The sequence below is a fragment of the Anomaloglossus baeobatrachus genome, chromosome 4 (genome assembly GCF_048569485.1).
Source record: "Anomaloglossus baeobatrachus isolate aAnoBae1 chromosome 4, aAnoBae1.hap1, whole genome shotgun sequence".
In the NCBI taxonomy this organism is placed as follows: domain Eukaryota; kingdom Metazoa; phylum Chordata; class Amphibia; order Anura; family Aromobatidae; genus Anomaloglossus; species Anomaloglossus baeobatrachus.
The window spans coordinates 695,852,168-695,870,429 of NC_134356.1; the positions used below are offsets into that span (position 1 = coordinate 695,852,168).

Here is an 18,262-nt window from a genome sequence, read left to right on the forward strand (position 1 = left end):
GTCTGTCTCTCATTCCCTATCTGTCTGTCTCTGTCTCTCATTCCCTATCTGTCTGTCTCTCATTCCCTATCTGTCTGTCTCTGTCTCTCATTCCCTATCTGTCTGTCTCTGTCTCTCATTCCCTATCTGTCTGTCTCTGTCTCTCATTCCCTATCTGTCTGTCTCTGTCTCTCATTCCCTGTCTGTCTGTCTCTCATTCCCTATCTGTCTGTCTCTGTCTCTCATTCCCTATCTGTCTGTCTCTCATTCCCTATCTGTCTGTCTCTGTCTCTCATTCCCTATCTGTCTGTCTCTGTCTCTCATTCCCTATCTGTCTGTCTCTGTCTCTCAATCCCTATCTGTCTGTCTCTCATTCCCTATCTGTCTGTCTCTGTCTCTCATTCCCTATCTGTCTGTCTCTCATTCCCTATCTGTCTGTCTCTCATTCTCTATCTGTCTGTCTGTCTCTCATTCCCTATCTGTCTGTCTCTCATTCCCTATCTGTCTGTCTGTCTCTCACCCCCTATCTGTCTGTCTCTCATTCCCTATCTGTCTGTCTCTGTCTCTCAGTCCCTATCTGTCTGTCTCTCATTCCCTATATGTCTGTCTCTCATTCCCCATCTGTCTGTCTGTCTCTCATTCCCTATCTGTCTGTCTCTGTCTCTCATTCCCTATCTGTCTGTCTCTCATTCCCTATCTGTCTGTCTCTGTCTCTCATTCCCTATCTGTCTGTGTCTGTCTCTCATTCCCTATCTGTCTGTCTCTGTCTCTCATTCCCTATCTGTCTGTCTCTGTCTCTCATTCCCTGTCTGTCTCTCATTCCCTATCTGTCTGTCTCTGTCTCTCATTCCCTGCCTGTCTCTCATTCCCTATCTGTCTGTCTCTGTCTCTCATTCCCTATCTGTCTGTCTCTCATTCCCTATCTGTCTGTCTCTAATTCCCTATCTGTCTGTCTCTGTCTCTCATTCCCTATCTGTCTGTCTCTGTCTCTCATTCCCTATCTGTCTGTCTCTGTCTCTCATTCCCTATCTGTCTGTCTCTGTCTCTCATTCCCTGTCTGTCTCTCATTCCCTATCTGTCTGTTTCTCATTCCCTATCTGTCTGTCTCTGTCTCTCATTCCCTATCTGTCTGTCTCTCATTCCCTATCTGTCTGTCTCTCATTCCCTATCTGTCTGTCTCTCATTTCCTATCTGTCTGTCTCTCATTCCCTATCTGTCTGTCTCTCATTCCCTATCTGTCTGTCTCTCATTCCCTTTCTGTCTGTCTCTCATTCCCTATCTGTCTGTCTCTGTCTCTCATTCCCTATCTGTCTGTCTCTGTCTCTCATTCCCTATCTGTCTGTCTCTGTCTCTCATTCCCTATCTGTCTGTCTCTGTCTCTCATTCCCTATCTGTCTGTCTCTCATTCCCTATCTGTCTGTCTCTCATTCCCTATCTGTCTGTCTCTCATTCCCTATCTGTCTGTCTCTGTCTCTCATTCCCTATCTGTCTGTCACTCATTCCCTATCTGTCTGTCTCTGTCTCTCATTCCCTATCTGTCTGTCTCTGTCTCATTCCCTATCTGTCTGTCTCTGTCTCTCACTCCCTATCTGTCTGTATCTCATTCCCTATCTGTCTGTCTCTGTCTCTCATTCCCTATCTGTCTGTCTCTCATTTCCTATCTGTCTGTCTGTCTCTCATTCCCTATCTGTCTGTCTCTGTCTCTCATTCCCTATCTGTCTGTCTCTCATTCCCTATCTGTCTGTCTCTGTCTCTCATTCCCTATCTGTCTGTCACTCATTCCCTATCTGTCTGTCTCTGTCTCTCATTCCCTATCTGTCTGTCTCTGTCTCTCATTCCCTATCTGTCTGTCTCTGTCTCTCATTCCCTATCTGTCTGTCTCTCATTCCCTATCTGTCTGTCTCTCATTCCCTATCTGTCTGTCTCTCATTCCCTATCTGTCTGTCTCTGTCTCTCATTCCCTATCTGTCTGTCACTCATTCCCTATCTGTCTGTCTCTGTCTCTCATTCCCTATCTGTCTGTCTCTGTCTCATTCCCTATCTGTCTGTCTCTCATTCCCTATCTGCCTGTCTCTGTCTCTCATTCCCTATCTGTCTGTCTCTGTCTCTCATTCCCTATCTGTCTGTCTCTCATTCCCGATCTGTCTGTCTCTGTCTATCATTCCCTATCTGTCTGTCTCTCATTCCCTATCTGTCTGTCTCTGTCTCTCATTCCCTATCTGTCTGTCTCTCATTCCCTATCTGTCTGTCTCTCATTCCCTATCTGTCTGTCTCTCATTCCCTATCTGTCTGTCTCTCATTCCCTATCTGTCTGTCTCTGTCTCTCACTCCCTATCTGTCTGTATCTCATTCCCTATCTGTCTGTCTCTGTCTCTCATTCCCTATCTGTCTGTCTCTCATTTCCTATCTGTCTGTCTGTCTCTCATTCCCTATCTGTCTGTCTCTGTCTCTCATTCCCTATCTGTCTGTCTCTCATTCCCTATCTGTCTGTCTCTCATTCCCTATCTGTCTGTCTCTGTCTCTCATTCCCTATCTGTCTGTCTCTCATTCCGTATCTGTCTGTCTGTCTCTCATTCCCTATCTGTCTGTCTCTCTCTCTCATTCCCTATCTGTCTGTCTGTCTCTCATTCCCTATCTGTCTGTCTCTGTATCTTTTTCCCTATCTGTCTGTCTCTGTCTCTCATTCCCTATCTGTCTGTCTGTCTCTCATTCCCTATCTGTCTGTCTCTGTCTCTCATTCCCTATCTGTCTGTCTCTCATTCCCTATCTGTCTGTCTCTCATTCCCTATCTGTCTGTCTCTCTCTCTCACTCCCTATCTGTCTGTCTCTCATTCCCTATCTGTCTGTCTCTGTCTCTCATTCCCTATCTGTCTGTATCTCATTCCCTATCTGTCTCTCTCTCATTTCCTATCTGTCTGTCTGTCTCTCATTCCCTATCTGTCTGTCTCTGTCTCTCATTCCCTATCTGTCTGTCTCTCATTCCCTATCTGTCTGTCTCTCATTCCCTATCTGTCTGTCTCTGTCTCTCATTCCCTATCTGTCTGTCTCTGTCTCTCATTCCCTATCTGTCTGTCTCTGTCTCTCATTCCCTATCTGTCTGTCACTCATTCCCTATCTGTCTGTCTCTGTCTCTCATTCCCTATCTGTCTGTCTCTCATTCCCTATCTGTCTGTCTCTGTCTCTCATTCCCTATCTGTCTGTCTCTGTCTCATTCCCTATCTGTCTGTCTCTCATTCCCTATCTGCCTGTCTGTCTCTCATTCCCTATCTGTCTGTCTCTGCCTCTCATTCCCTATCTGTCTGTCTCTGTCTCTCATTCCCTGTCTGTCTGTCTCTCATTCCCTATCTGTCTGTCTCTGTCTCTCATTCCCTGCCTGTCTCTCATTCCCTATCTGTCTGTCTCTGTCTCTCATTCCCTATCTGTCTGTCTCTAATTCCCTATCTGTCTGTCTCTAATTCCCTATCTGTCTGTCTCTCATTCCCTATCTGTCTGTCTCTGTCTCTCATTCCCTATCTGTCTGTCTCTGTCTCTCATTCCCTATCTGTCTGTCTCTGTCTCTCATTCCCTATCTGTCTGTCTCTGTCTCTCATTCCCTATCTGTCTGTCTCTGTCTCTCATTCCCTATCTGTCTGTCTCTGTCTCTCATTCCCTATCTGTCTGTCTCTGTCTCTCATTCCCTATCTGTCTGTCACTCATTCCCTATCTGTCTGTTTCTGTCTCTCATTCCCTATCTGTCTGTCTCTGTCTCTCATTCCCTATCTGTCTGTCTCTGTCTCTCATTCCCTATCTGTCTGTCTCTCATTCCCTATCTGTCTGTCTCTCATTCCCTATCTGTCTGTCTCTAATTCCCTATCTGTCTGTCTCTCATTCCCTATCTGTCTGTCACTCATTCCCTATCTGTCTGTCTCTGTCTCTCATTCCCTATCTGTCTGTCTCTGTCTCTCATTCCCCATCTGTCTGTCTGTCTCTCATTCCCTATCTGTCTGTCTCTGTCTCTCATTCCCTATCTGTCTGTCTTTCATTCCCTATCTGTCTGTCTCTTTCTCTCATTCCCTATCTGTCTGTCTCTGTCTCTCATTCCCTATCTGTCTGTCTCTGTCTCTCATTCCCTATCTGTCTGTCTCTCATTCCCTATCTGTCTGTCTCTATCTCTCATTCCCTATCTGTCTGTCTCTGTCTCTCATTCCCTGTCTGTCTGTCTCTCATTCCCTATCTGTCTGTCTCTGTCTCTCATTCCCTGCCTGTCTCTCATTCCCTATCTGTCTGTCTCTGTCTCTCATTCCCTATCTGTCTGTCTCTCATTCCCTATCTGTCTGTCTCTCATTCCCTATCTGTCTGTCTCTGTCTCTCATTCCCTATCTGTCTGTCTCTGTCTCTCATTCCCTATCTGCCTGTCTCTGTCTCTCATTCCCTATCTGTCTGTCTCTGTCTCTCATTCCCTGTCTGTCTCTCATTCCCTATCTGTCTGTCTCTCATTCCCTATCTGTCTGTCTCATTCCCTATCTGTCTGTCTCTCATTCCCTATCTGTCTGTCTCTCATTCCCTATCTGTCTGTCTCTCATTCCCTATCTGTCTGTCTCTCATTCCCTTTCTGTCTGTCTCTCATTCCCTATCTGTCTGTCTCTGTCTCTCATTCCCTATCTGTCTGTCTCTGTCTCTCATTCCCTATCTGTCTGTCTCTGTCTCTCATTCCCTATCTGTCTGTCTCTGTCTCTCATTCCCTATCTGTCTGTCTCTCATTCTCTATCTGTCTGTCTCTCATTCCCTATCTGTCTGTCTCTGTCTCTCATTCCCTATCTATCTGTCACTTATACCCTATCTGTCTGTCTCTGTCTCTCATTCCCTATCTGTCTGTCTCTCATTCCCTATCTGTCTGTCTCTGTCTCTCATTCCCTATCTGTCTGTCTCTGTCTCATTCCCTATCTGTCTGTCTCTCATTCCCTATCTGCCTGTCTGTCTCTCATTCCCTATCTGTCTGTCTCTGTCTCTCATTCCCTATCTGTCTGTCTCTGTCTCTCATTCCCTATCTGTCTGTCTCTCATTCCCTATCTGTCTGTCTCTCATTCTCTATCTGTCTGTCTGTCTCTCATTCCCTATCTGTCTGTCTCTCATTCCCTATCTGTCTGTCTGTCTCTCACCCCCTATCTGTCTGTCTCTCATTCCCTATCTGTCTGTCTCTGTCTCTCAGTCCCTATCTGTCTGTCTCTCATTCCCTATATGTCTGTCTCTCATTCCCCATCTGTCTGTCTGTCTCTCATTCCCTATCTGTCTGTCTCTGTCTCTCATTCCCTATCTGTCTGTCTCTCATTCCCTATCTGTCTGTCTCTGTCTCTCATTCCCTATCTGTCTGTGTCTGTCTCTCATTCCCTATCTGTCTGTCTCTGTCTCTCATTCCCTGCCTGTCTCTCATTCCCTATCTGTCTGTCTCTGTCTCTCATTCCCTATCTGTCTGTCTCTCATTCCCTATCTGTCTGTCTCTAATTCCCTATCTGTCTGTCTCTGTCTCTCATTCCCTATCTGTCTGTCTCTGTCTCTCATTCCCTATCTGTCTGTCTCTGTCTCTCATTCCCTATCTGTCTGTCTCTGTCTCTCATTCCCTGTCTGTCTCTCATTCCCTATCTGTCTGTCTCTGTCTCTCATTCCCTATCTGTCTGTCTCTCATTCCCTATCTGTCTGTCTCTCATTTCCTATCTGTTTGTCTCTCATTCCCTATCTGTCTGTCTCTCATTCCCTATCTGTCTGTCTCTCATTCCCTTTCTGTCTGTCTCTCATTCCCTATCTGTCTGTCTCTGTCTCTCATTCCCTATCTGTCTGTCTCTGTCTCTCATTCCCTAGCTGTCTGTCTCTGTCTCTCATTCCCTATCTGTCTGTCTCTGTCTCTCATTCCCTATCTGTCTGTCTCTCATTCCCTATCTGTCTGTCTCTCATTCCCTATCTGTCTGTCTCTGTCTCTCATTCCCTATCTGTCTGTCTCTGTCTCTCATTCCCTATCTGTCTGTCACTCATTCCCTATCTGTCTGTCTCTGTCTCTCATTCCCTATCTGTCTGTCTCTCATTCCCTATCTGTCTGTCTCTGTCTCTCATTCCCTATCTGTCTGTCTCTGTCTCATTCCCTATCTGTCTGTCTCTCATTCCCTATCTGCCTGTCTCTGTCTCTCATTCCCTATCTGTCTGTCTCTGTCTCTCATTCCCTATCTGTCTGTCTCTCATTCCCGATCTGTCTGTCTCTGTCTATCATTCCCTATCTGTCTGTCTCTCATTCCCTATCTGTCTGTCTCTGTCTCTCATTCCCTATCTGTCTGTCTCTCATTCCCTATCTGTCTGTCTCTCATTCCCTATCTGTCTGTCTCTCATTCCCTATCTGTCTGTCTCTGTCTCTCACTCCCTATCTGTCTGTATCTCATTCCCTATCTGTCTGTCTCTGTCTCTCCTTCCCTATCTGTCTGTCTCTCATTCCCTATCTGTCTGTCTCTCATTCCCTATCTGTCTGTCTCTGTCTCTCATTCCCTAACTGTCTGTCTCTGTCTCTCATTCCCTATCTGTCTGTCTCTGTCTCTCATTCCCTATCTGTCTGTCTCTCATTCCCTATCTGTCTGTCTGTCTCTCATTCCCTATCTGTCTGTCTCTCTCTCTCATTCCCTATCTGTCTGTCTGTCTCTTATTCCCTATCTGTCTGTCTCTGTCTCTTTTTCCCTATCTGTCTGTCTCTGTCTCTCATTCCCTATCTGTCTGTCTGTCTCTCATTCCCTATCTGTCTGTCTCAGTCTCTCATTCCCTATCTGTCTGTCTCTCATTCCCTATCTGTCTGTCTCTCATTCCCTATCTGTCTGTCTCTCTCTCTCACTCCCTATCTGTCTGTCTCTCATTCCCTATCTGTCTGTCTCTGTCTCTCATTCCCTATCTGTCTGTATCTCATTCCCTATCTGTCTGTCTCTCATTTCCTATCTGTCTGTCTGTCTCTCATTCCCTATCTGTCTGTCTCTGTCTCTCATTCCCTATCTGTCTGTCTCTCATTCCCTATCTGTCTGTCTCTGTCTCTCATTCCCTATCTGTCTGTCTCTGTCTCTCATTCCCTATCTGTCTGTCTCTGTCTCTCATTCCCTGTCTGTCTGTCTCTCATTCCCTATCTGTCTGTCTCTGTCTCTCATTCCCTGCCTGTCTCTCATTCCCTATCTGTCTGTCTCTGTCTCTCATTCCCTATCTGTCTGTCTCTAATTCCCTATCTGTCTGTCTCTCATTCCCTATCTGTCTGTCTCTGTCTCTCATTCCCTATCTGTCTGTCTCTGTCTCTCATTCCCTATCTGTCTGTCTCTGTCTCTCATTCCCTATCTGTCTGTCTCTGTCTCTCATTCCCTATCTGTCTGTCTCTGTCTCTCATTCCCTATCTGTCTGTCTCTGTCTCTTTTTCCCTATCTGTCTGTCTCTGTCTCTCATTCCCTATCTGTCTGTCTGTCTCTCATTCCCTATCTGTCTGTCTCAGTCTCTCATTCCCTATCTGTCTGTCTCTCATTCCCTATCTGTCTGTCTCTCATTCCCTATCTGTCTGTCTCTCTCTCTCACTCCCTATCTGTCTGTCTCTCATTCCCTATCTGTCTGTCTCTGTCTCTCATTCCCTATCTGTCTGTATCTCATTCCCTATCTGTCTGTCTCTCATTTCCTATCTGTCTGTCTGTCTCTCATTCCCTATCTGTCTGTCTCTGTCTCTCATTCCCTATCTGTCTGTCTCTCATTCCCTATCTGTCTGTCTCTGTCTCTCATTCCCTATCTGTCTGTCTCTGTCTCTCATTCCCTATCTGTCTGTCTCTGTCTCTCATTCCCTGTCTGTCTGTCTCTCATTCCCTATCTGTCTGTCTCTGTCTCTCATTCCCTGCCTGTCTCTCATTCCCTATCTGTCTGTCTCTGTCTCTCATTCCCTATCTGTCTGTCTCTAATTCCCTATCTGTCTGTCTCTCATTCCCTATCTGTCTGTCTCTGTCTCTCATTCCCTATCTGTCTGTCTCTGTCTCTCATTCCCTATCTGTCTGTCTCTGTCTCTCATTCCCTATCTGTCTGTCTCTGTCTCTCATTCCCTATCTGTCTGTCTCTGTCTCTCATTCCCTATCTGTCTGTCTCTGTCTCTCATTCCCTATCTGTCTGTCTCTGTCTCTCATTCCCTATCTGTCTGTCTCTCATTCCCTATCTGTCTGTCTCTCATTCCCTATCTGTCTGTCTCTATCTCTCATTCCCTATCTGTCTGTCTCTGTCTCTCATTCCCTATCTGTCTGTCACTCATTCCCTATCTGTCTGTTTCTGTCTCTCATTCCCTATCTGTCTGTCTCTGTCTCTCATTCCCTATCTGTCTGTCTCTGTCTCTCATTCCCTATCTGTCTGTCTCTCATTCCCTATCTGTCTGTCTCTGTCTCTCATTCCCTATCAGTCTGTCTCTCATTCCCTATCAGTCTGTCTCTCATTCTCTATCTGTCTGTCTGTCTCTCATTCCCTATCTGTCTGTCTCTCATTCCCTATCTGTCTGTCTCTCACTCCCTATCTGTCTGTCTCTCATTCCCTATCTGTCTGTCTCTGTCTCTCATTCCCTATCTGTCTGTCTCTCATTCCCTATCTGTCTGTCTCTCATTCCCCATCTGTCTGTCTGTCTCTCATTCCCTATCTGTCTGTCTCTGTCTCTCATTCCCTATATGTCTGTCTTTCATTCCCTATCTGTCTGTCTCTGTCTCTCATTCCCTATCTGTCTGTCTCTGTCTCTCATTCCCTATCTGTCTGTCTCTGTCTCTCATTCCCTATCTGTCTGTCTCTGTCTCTCATTCCCTGTCTGTCTGTCTCTCATTCCCTATCTGTCTGTCTCTGTCTCTCATTCCCTGCCTGTCTCTCATTCCCTATCTGTCTGTCTCTGTCTCTCATTCCCTATCTGTCTGTCTCTCATTCCCTATCTGTCTGTCTCTCATTCCCTATCTGTCTGTCTCTGTCTCTCATTCCCTATCTGTCTGTCTCTGTCTCTCATTCCCTATCTGCCTGTCTCTGTCTCTCATTCCCTATCTGTCTGTCTCTCATTCCCTATCTGTCTGTCTCTCATTCCCTATCTATCTGTCTCTCATTCCCTATCTGTCTGTCTCTCATTCCCTATCTGTCTGTCTCTCATTCCCTATCTGTCTGTCTCTCATTCCCTTTCTGTCTGTCTCTCATTCCCTATCTGTCTGTCTCTGTCTCTCATTCCCTATCTGTCTGTCTCTGTCTCTCATTCCCTATCTGTCTGTCTCTCATTCCCTATCTGTCTGTCTCTGTCTCTCATTCCCTATCTGTCTGTCTCTGTCTCATTCCCTATCTGTCTGTCTCTCATTCCCTATCTGCCTGTCTGTCTCTCATTCCCTATCTGTCTGTCTCTGTCTCTCATTCCCTATCTGTCTGTCTCTCATTCCCGATCTGTCTGTCTCTGTCTATCATTCCCTATCTGTCTGTCTCTCATTCCCTATCTGTCTGTCTCTGTCTCTCATTCCCTATCTGTCTGTCTCTCTTTCCCTATCTGTCTGTCTCTCATTCCCTATCTGTCTGTCTCTCATTCCCTATCTGTCTGTCTCTCATTCCCTATCTGTCTGTCTCTGTCTCTCACTCCCTATCTGTCTGTATCTCATTCCCTATCTGTCTGTCTCTGTCTCTCATTACCTATCTGTCTGTCTCTCATTCCCTATCTGTCTGTCTCTCATTCCCTATCTGTCTGTCTCTGTCTCTCATTCCCTATCTGTCTGTCTCTGTCTCTCATTCCCTATCTGTCTGTCTCTGTCTCTCATTCCCTATCTGTCTGTCTCTGTCTCTCATTCCCTATCTGTCTGTCTCTGTCTCTCATTCCCTATCTGTCTGTCTCTCATTCCCTATCTGTCTGTCTGTCTCTCATTCCCTATCTGTCTGTCTGTCTCTCATTCCCTATCTGTCTGTCTCTGTCTCTCATTCCCTATCTGTCTGTCTCTCATTCCCTATCTGTCTGTCTCTCATTCCCTATCTGTCTGTCTCTCATTCCCTATCTGTCTGTCTCTCATTCCCTATCTGTCTGTCTGTCTCTCATTCCCTATCTGTCTGTCTCTCATTCCCTATCTGTCTGTCTCTGTCTCTCATTCCCTATCTGTCTGTCTCTCATTGCCTATCTGTCTGTCTCTCATTCCCTATCTGTCTGTCTGTCTCTCATTCCCTATCTGTCTGTCTCTCATTCCCTATCTGTCTGTCTCTCATTCCCTATCTGTCTGTCTCTCATTCCCTATCTGTCTGTCTCTCATTCCCTATCTGTCTGTCTCTCATTCCCTATCTGTCTGTCTCTCATTCCCCATCTGTCTGTCTGTCTCTCATTCCCTATCTGTCTGTCTCTGTCTCTCATTCCCTGTCTGTCTCTCATTCCCTATCTGTCTGTTTCTCATTCCCTATCTGTCTGTCTCTGTCTCTCATTCCCTATCTGTCTGTCTCTCATTCCCTATCTGTCTGTCTCTCATTTCCTATCTGTTTGTCTCTCATTCCCTATCTGTCTGTCTCTCATTCCCTATCTGTCTGTCTCTCATTCCCTTTCTGTCTGTCTCTCATTCCCTATCTGTCTGTCTCTGTCTCTCATTCCCTATCTGTCTGTCTCTGTCTCTCATTCCCTAGCTGTCTGTCTCTGTCTTTCATTCCCTATCTGTCTGTCTCTGTCTCTCATTCCCTATCTGTCTGTGTCTCATTCCCTATCTGTCTGTCTCTCATTCCCTATCTGTCTGTCTCTGTCTCTCATTCCCTATCTGTCTGTCTCTGTCTCTCATTCCCTATCTGTCTGTCACTCATTCCCTATCTGTCTGTCTCTGTCTCTCATTCCCTATCTGTCTGTCTCTCATTCCCTATCTGTCTGTCTCTGTCTCTCATTCCCTATCTGTCTGTCTCTGTCTCATTCCCTATCTGTCTGTCTCTCATTCCCTATCTGCCTGTCTCTGTCTCTCATTCCCTATCTGTCTGTCTCTGTCTCTCATTCCCTATCTGTCTGTCTCTCATTCCCGATCTGTCTGTCTCTGTCTATCATTCCCTATCTGTCTGTCTCTCATTCCCTATCTGTCTGTCTCTCATTCCCTATCTGTCTGTCTCTCATTCCCTATCTGTCTGTCTCTCATTCCCTATCTGTCTGTCTCTGTCTCTCACTCCCTATCTGTCTGTATCTCATTCCCTATCTGTCTGTCTCTGTCTCTCATTCCCTATCTGTCTGTCTCTCATTCCCTATCTGTCTGTCTCTCATTCCCTATCTGTCTGTCTCTGTCTCTCATTCCCTAACTGTCTGTCTCTGTCTCTCATTCCCTATCTGTCTGTCTCTGTCTCTCATTCCCTATCTGTCTGTCTCTCATTCCCTATCTGTCTGTCTGTCTCTCATTCCCTATCTGTCTGTCTCTCTCTCTCATTCCTTATCTGTCTGTCTGTCTCTTATTCCCTATCTGTCTGTCTCTGTCTCTTTTTCCCTATCTGTCTGTCTCTGTCTCTCATTCCCTATCTGTCTGTCTGTCTCTCATTCCCTATCTGTCTGTCTCTGTCTCTCATTCCCTATCTGTCTGTCTCTCATTCCCTATCTGTCTGTCTCTCATTCCCTATCTGTCTGTCTCTCTCTCTCTCACTCCCTATCTGTCTGTCTCTCATTCCCTATCTGTCTGTCTCTGTCTCTCATTCCCTATCTGTCTGTATCTCATTCCCTATCTGTCTGTCTCTCATTTCCTATCTGTCTGTCTGTCTCTCATTCCCTATCTGTCTGTCTCTGTCTCTCATTCCCTATCTGTCTGTCTCTCATTCCCTATCTGTCTGTCTCTGTCTCTCATTCCCTATCTGTCTGTCTCTGTCTCTCATTCCCTATCTGTCTGTCTCTGTCTCTCATTCCCTATCTGTCTGTCTCTGTCTCTCATTCCCTGTCTGTCTGTCTCTCATTCCCTATCTGTCTGTCTCTGTCTCTCATTCCCTGCCTGTCTCTCATTCCCTATCTGTCTGTCTCTGTCTCTCATTCCCTATCTGTCTGTCTCTAATTCCCTATCTGTCTGTCTCTCATTCCCTATCTGTCTGTCTCTGTCTCTCATTCCCTATCTGTCTGTCTCTGTCTCTCATTCCCTATCTGTCTGTCTCTGTCTCTCATTCCCTATCTGTCTGTCTCTGTCTCTCATTCCCTATCTGTCTGTCTCTGTCTCTCATTCCCTATCTGTCTGTCTCTGTCTCTCATTCCCTATCTGTCTGTCTCTGTCTCTCATTCCCTATCTGTCTGTCTCTCATTCCCTATCTGTCTGTCTCTCATTCCCTATCTGTCTGTCTCTATCTCTCATTCCCTATCTGTCTGTCTCTGTCTCTCATTCCCTATCTGTCTGTCACTCATTCCCTATCTGTCTGTTTCTGTCTCTCATTCCCTATCTGTCTGTCTCTGTCTCTCATTCCCTATCTGTCTGTCTCTGTCTCTCATTCCCTATCTGTCTGTCTCTCATTCCCTATCTGTCTGTCTCTGTCTCTCATTCCCTATCAGTCTGTCTCTCATTCCCTATCTGTCTGTCTCTCATTCTCTATCTGTCTGTCTGTCTCTCATTCCCTATCTGTCTGTCTCTCATTCCCTATCTGTCTGTCTCTCACTCCCTATCTGTCTGTCTCTCATTCCCTATCTGTCTGTCTCTGTCTCTCATTCCCTATCTGTCTGTCTCTCATTCCCTATCTGTCTGTCTCTCATTCCCCATCTGTCTGTCTGTCTCTCATTCCCTATCTGTCTGTCTCTGTCTCTCATTCCCTATCTGTCTGTCTTTCATTCCCTATCTGTCTGTCTCTGTCTCTCATTCCCTATCTGTCTGTCTCTGTCTCTCATTCCCTATCTGTCTGTCTCTGTCTCTCATTCCCTATCTGTCTGTCTCTGTCTCTCATTCCCTGTCTGTCTGTCTCTCATTCCCTATCTGTCTGTCTCTGTCTCTCATTCCCTGCCTGTCTCTCATTCCCTATCTGTCTGTCTCTGTCTCTCATTCCCTATCTGTCTGTCTCTCATTCCCTATCTGTCTGTCTCTCATTCCCTATCTGTCTGTCTCTGTCTCTCATTCCCTATCTGTCTGTCTCTGTCTCTCATTCCCTATCTGCCTGTCTCTGTCTCTCATTCCCTATCTGTCTGTCTCTGTCTCTCATTCCCTATCTGTCTGTCTCTCATTCCCTATCTGTCTGTCTCTCATTCCCTATCTGTCTGTCTCTCATTCCCTATCTGTCTGTCTCTCATTCCCTATCTGTCTGTCTCTCATTCCCTTTCTGTCTGTCTCTCATTCCCTATCTGTCTGTCTCTGTCTCTCATTCCCTATCTGTCTGTCTCTGTCTCTCATTCCCTATCTGTCTGTCTCTCATTCCCTATCTGTCTGTCTCTGTCTCTCATTCCCTATCTGTCTGTCTCTGTCTCATTCCCTATCTGTCTGTCTCTCATTCCCTATCTGCCTGTCTGTCTCTCATTCCCTATCTGTCTGTCTCTGTCTCTCATTCCCTATCTGTCTGTCTCTCATTCCCGATCTGTCTGTCTCTGTCTATCATTCCCTATCTGTCTGTCTCTCATTCCCTATCTGTCTGTCTCTGTCTCTCATTCCCTATCTGTCTGTCTCTCTTTCCCTATCTGTCTGTCTCTCATTCCCTATCTGTCTGTCTCTCATTCCCTATCTGTCTGTCTCTCATTCCCTATCTGTCTGTCTCTGTCTCTCACTCCCTATCTGTCTGTATCTCATTCCCTATCTGTCTGTCTCTGTCTCTCATTACCTATCTGTCTGTCTCTCATTCCCTATCTGTCTGTCTCTCATTCCCTATCTGTCTGTCTCTATCTCTCATTCCCTATCTGTCTGTCTCTGTCTCTCAATCCCTATCTGTCTGTCACTCATTCCCTATCTGTCTGTTTCTGTCTCTCATTCCCTATCTGTCTGTCTCTGTCTCTCATTCCCTATCTGTCTGTCTCTGTCTCTCATTCCCTATCTGTCTGTCTCTCATTCCCTATCTGTCTGTCTCTGTCTCTCATTCCCTATCAGTCTGTCTCTCATTCCCTATCTGTCTGTCTCTCATTCTCTATCTGTCTGTCTGTCTCTCATTCCCTATCTGTCTGTCTCTCATTCCCTATCTGTCTGTCTCTCACTCCCTATCTGTCTGTCTCTCATTCCCTATCTGTCTGTCTCTGTCTCTCATTCCCTATCTGTCTGTCTCTCATTCCCTATCTGTCTGTCTCTCATTCCCCATCTGTCTGTCTGTCTCTCATTCCCTATCTGTCTGTCTCTGTCTCTCATTCCCTATCTGTCTGTCTTTCATTCCCTATCTGTCTGTCTCTGTCTCTCATTCCCTATCTGTCTGTCTCTGTCTCTCATTCCCTATCTGTCTGTCTCTGTCTCTCATTCCCTATCTGTCTGTCTCTGTCTCTCATTCCCTGTCTGTCTGTCTCTCATTCCCTATCTGTCTGTCTCTGTCTCTCATTCCCTGCCTGTCTCTCATTCCCTATCTGTCTGTCTCTGTCTCTCATTCCCTATCTGTCTGTCTCTCATTCCCTATCTGTCTGTCTCTCATTCCCTATCTGTCTGTCTCTGTCTCTCATTCCCTATCTGTCTGTCTCTGTCTCTCATTCCCTATCTGCCTGTCTCTGTCTCTCATTCCCTATCTGTCTGTCTCTGTCTCTCATTCCCTATCTGTCTGTCTCTCATTCCCTATCTGTCTGTCTCTCATTCCCTATCTGTCTGTCTCTCATTCCCTATCTGTCTGTCTCTCATTCCCTATCTGTCTGTCTCTCATTCCCTATCTGTCTGTCTCTCATTCCCTTTCTGTCTGTCTCTCATTCCCTATCTGTCTGTCTCTGTCTCTCATTCCCTATCTGTCTGTCTCTGTCTCTCATTCCCTATCTGTCTGTCTCTCATTCCCTATCTGTCTGTCTGTCTCTCATTCCCTATCTGTTTGTCTCTCATTCACTATCTGTCTGTCTCTCATTCCCTATCTGTCTGTCTCTGTCTCTCATTCCCTATCTGTCTGTCTCTCTCATTCCCTATCTGTCTGTCTCTCATTCCCTATCTGTCTGTCTCTCATTCCCTATCTGTCTGTCTCTCATTCCCTAGCATTGGAGGTTAACTCCGGCACACTACCACTTCCCATATGCCCAAAACAAAAAGAGGAATACAGTTGTTGGATGTCAAAAATCCTTTTTCTCTTATTTTATTTAGTGCCAAAAGTGAAAAAGTGCTGTACAATTGTCCGCCAGGAATCATCGATTACTGCTTTCCCTATGATGGGATATTCTATGTATCAACTGTGCTCTCACTATTATCCCACTCTATTTACCACAGTGAATATGATATTAAATATGTGATTAAATATGTGAATATGTGATTGTTGTACCACATTGTATTCTAATTCCTTCTTTCTGTTTCACAGAACTAATACCACTGCGTGACAGTGATAAACCAGCATGTCACTCACTCCTGCACCGAAATATGTAAACCAGGTCCGGATACACGGTCTTGTGACCCACTGTCACGCCCCCATTATTACATGCCTGTCACATGTGCGTTCCAAGGCTCCACTTCCGCGTTCCACGGAGCGACAGTGACGCATTCACCACCTCCACCATCGGAATTCTCCTGCGCATGCGCAGGACGCCGGTTCCCAGCATACACCATTCTGCACGAAAACCGGAAGTTACGTCACAGCACGCTCGTGGTCAAATAGACGCCTTTCCTGCACTCCTCTCACTCCACAGGACGTGCGATCCAGCTCTGCGGCACCACTGGCGCGTGGTAAGGTGGCTCACTCAGACATTATCATACCTACACCACCAATGTATTATCCTTTATTTTACTATTTCTCCTCTCTTCCTGGCTAACTAGATTTGACTCTTTCCTGGGCCAACGGACCTCCCTCCATGCCATTTCCTCAGAGTCACTAGGTAACCTTTTCTCCCTTTTCTTCCTCATATTTCTTTTTCTCTATTTTCATTTAATCCCTCTCCAAATCCTCTCCATACAGCTATAAGCGGCAGTTAATCTCAACAACCTGAACACCAGGATGAACCCTGGACTTTGACTCCTCATTACAGGAGCATCCCCCTTTCTAGGTAACTTCTACCAAAGTACTCCACCTAACAAATTACTAGGTAATTCCCTGTAAATCCCTTTCTGTCATAAAAAAATTTTTCACCCCCTATTGTTGGTAACACTGTTCTCATGTTATCCTTTTGGGGCCACAGATTCCCGATCAGACATATCATCCTGATGTTTACACTTGAATCTGGGACGTTTACTTTACTCTACAAGAGTCATTGCCAGATATACTTTTAGCCGCAGCGATCCCTCTCCAGGCTATACTACCAGAGCCAATAGGTAATATTGCATTTCACCATACTCCCTTTTTTTATATGGCTACGGTAGTACTGTTAATCCGGTATCTTATTGGAACCATAGATATTAACATTCCACTGCAAGAACTGCCATTCGCCTGGGACACATATGGTCGCCATTTTGGCCTAATATACCAAGAGACCTAAGGGATAGAGCCGACCAACAAGGTAACCATCATTCTACCTCCTAAATAGACACACCTACCAAGGCAGGAACACTCCCTAGCCTAAATTGATCATTCCGTGTTTCATCTTATTTTTATAGATACACTTAATGCTCTCTGTTCCAAATCTCCCTCGTCCTAATCCAACAACCTCTTAGGATCCAACATACCATACATCTCCCGGGGCTTTTACTGACTTCTGGCGCAGGGTATGTTGTAGTGATCACTAATTTTGCTTTTCTCCTCTGTGCTCTTTTCTTCTGCCAATACAATTTCCCTTACCCCCTTTTCTTCTCTCCCTCAGCTATCTCCAAACGGAGGGCTCTAAATTCTTGCAACTACTTTGCATTTATATTACGTTACCATCTCATTACAAACCAAGGTGAGCGTCCTTACCATGCACTCTGTGCGGTCACTCCACAAATACTTGTGTCTCACCTCCACCCTGCTACCTTGTAGTATTACCACCACAACTATGAGGTCCCATATATTTAAAGTACACAGTGTTTCAATGTTACAATATCTGTATAATGTACCCTTGCTCCTATGTTTATGTCATCACCCATGACCCTCCCTGTTGTTCCTAAATTTTGCCTATTGTACCCAGATGAACATACCTATCCAATGTCATTAATTTATCTTTGTTCTTTTGTTTTGTTTTCTCACTTGTAAATAATATATTCAGCCTGTCCGACCTGATGAAGGCTTGCTAGCCGAAAGATTCCTGGCGGACAATTGTACAGCACTTTTTCACTTTTGGCACTAAATAAAATAAGAGAAAAAGGATTTTTGACATCCAACAACTGTATTCCTCTTTTTGTTTTGGGCATATGGGAAGTGGTAGTGTGCCGGAGTTAACCTCCAATGCTAGTCTAATTTTCTCCTGAGCACCTACAAGAGGTGATGCAAGGTCTTTGTCACTTTTACTTATGTCTCTCATTCCCTATCTGTCTGTCTCTCATTCCCTATCTGTCTGTCTCTGTCTCCCATTCCCTATCTGTCTGTCTGTCTCTCATTCCCTATCTGTCTGTCTCTCATTCCCTATCTGTCTGTCTGTCTCTCATTCCCTATCTGTCTGTCTCTCATTCCCTATCTGTCTGTCTCTCTCATTCCCTATCTGTCTGTCTCTGTCTCTCATTCCCTATCTCTGTCTCTCTCATTCCCTATCTGTCTGTCTCTCATTCCCTATCTGTCTGTCTCTCATTCCCTATCTGTCTGTCTCTGTCTCTCATTCCCTATCTGTCTGTCTCTCTCATTCCCTATCTGTCTGTCTCTCATTCCCTATCTGTCTGTCTCTCATTCCCTATCTTTCTGTCTCTCATTCCCTATCTGTCTGTCTCTGTCTCTCATTCCCTATCTGTCTGTCTCTGTCTCTCATTCCCTATCTGTCTGTCTCTCATTCCCTATCTGTCTGTCTCTGTCTCTCATTCCCTATCTGTCTGTCTCTGTCTCTCATTCCCTATCTGTCTGTCTCTCATTCCCTATCTGTCTGTCTCTCATTCCCTATCTGTCTGTCTCTCATTCCCTATCTGTCTGTCTCTCATTCCCTATCTGTCTGTCTCTGTCTCTCATTCCCTATCTGTCTGTCTCTCATTCCCTATCTGTCTGTCTCTGTCTCTCATTCCCTATCTGTCTGTCTCTGTCTCTCATTCCCTATCTGTCTTTCTCTCATTCCCTATCTGTCTGTCTCTCATTCCCTATCTGTCTGTCTCTCATTCTCTATCTGTCTGTCTCTGTCTCTCATTCTCTATCTGTCTGTCTCTGTCTCTCATTCTCT

General features: G+C 45.6%; 1 long non-coding RNA gene across 10 annotated transcripts in view; it reads left to right on the forward strand.

The window, feature by feature from the left end:
* LOC142304402 (uncharacterized) overlaps positions 1–18,262 on the forward strand; it is a 510,057-nt gene that overhangs the window by 65,225 nt on the left and 426,570 nt on the right. For 5 of the 10 annotated variants that reach the window (XR_012753088.1, XR_012753091.1, XR_012753086.1 and 2 more), the window contains exons 3-6: positions 15,361–16,304; positions 16,386–16,489; positions 16,587–16,694; positions 16,790–16,867. This is a non-coding gene — a long non-coding RNA (uncharacterized LOC142304402). Of the gene's footprint in view, positions 1–15,360; positions 16,305–16,385; positions 16,490–16,586; positions 16,695–16,789; positions 17,242–18,262 lie in introns of those variants that run through there. The other 5 variants (XR_012753087.1, XR_012753094.1, XR_012753089.1 and 2 more) reach the window with 5 other exon arrangements.